Source organism: Leishmania donovani, chromosome 24 (assembly GCF_000227135.1).
Source record: "Leishmania donovani BPK282A1 complete genome, chromosome 24".
NCBI classification, from domain to species: Eukaryota; Euglenozoa; class Kinetoplastea; order Trypanosomatida; family Trypanosomatidae; genus Leishmania; species Leishmania donovani.
The window spans coordinates 161,989-162,862 of NC_018251.1; positions in this window are offsets into that span (position 1 = coordinate 161,989).

Sequence of the window (874 nt, forward strand, 5' to 3'; positions counted from 1 at the left end):
CGTGGGCCGCAGCACCTACGAGGCCTTCTGCGCCGCCCCGCGGAGCGTGCAGCGCGGCACGCCGCTGGCGCCGTCGCCGTGGCTCGACGGCGAGGCCAACTGGCAGCTCGGCGACGCCGCGCCGCGGCACGCCGTCAACGGCGCGTTCAACTTCACTGTGCGTCCTCTCGCCGTGCCGCACGCAGCCGCAGCAGCAGCAGCCACCGGTACCACCTCCAGCCGAAGTGGCAACGCCGACGCGGACTTCACCAGGGCGGATCAGGGGCTGCGCACGCACTACCGCCGCTACACGCGCGACGAGCTGCTGCAGCGTCACGCACACCTCGACTTCATCTACTCCTACGTCAATGGCAGCGACATCACGCGCAGCTACACGAAGCCGTTTGCGAAGACGTGGGAGTGCTGGAACATGATTGCGTCGGTGCAGCTGCTGTGGGGCGAGATGCAGCGCTCGGCCGACACGGACACCGAGGCGCCGCACATCGCCGAGGAGCGACGCCGCGCCGCGGCACGCCGTCAACGGCGCGTTCAACTTCACTGTGCGTCCTCTCGCCGTGCCGCACGCAGCCGCAGCCGCAGCAGCCACCGGTACCCCCGCCAGCCGAAGTGGCAACGCCGACGCGGACTTCACCAGGGCGGATCAGGGGCTGCGCACGCACTACCGCCGCTACACGCGCGACGAGCTGCTGCAGCGTCACGCACACCTCGACTTCATCTACTCCTACGTCAATGGCAGCGACATCACGCGCAGCTACACGAAGCCGTTTGCGAAGACGTGGGAGTGCTGGAACATGATTGCGTCGGTGCAGCTGCTGTGGGGCGAGATGCAGCGCTCGGCCGACACGGACACCGAGGCGCCGCACATCGCCGAGGA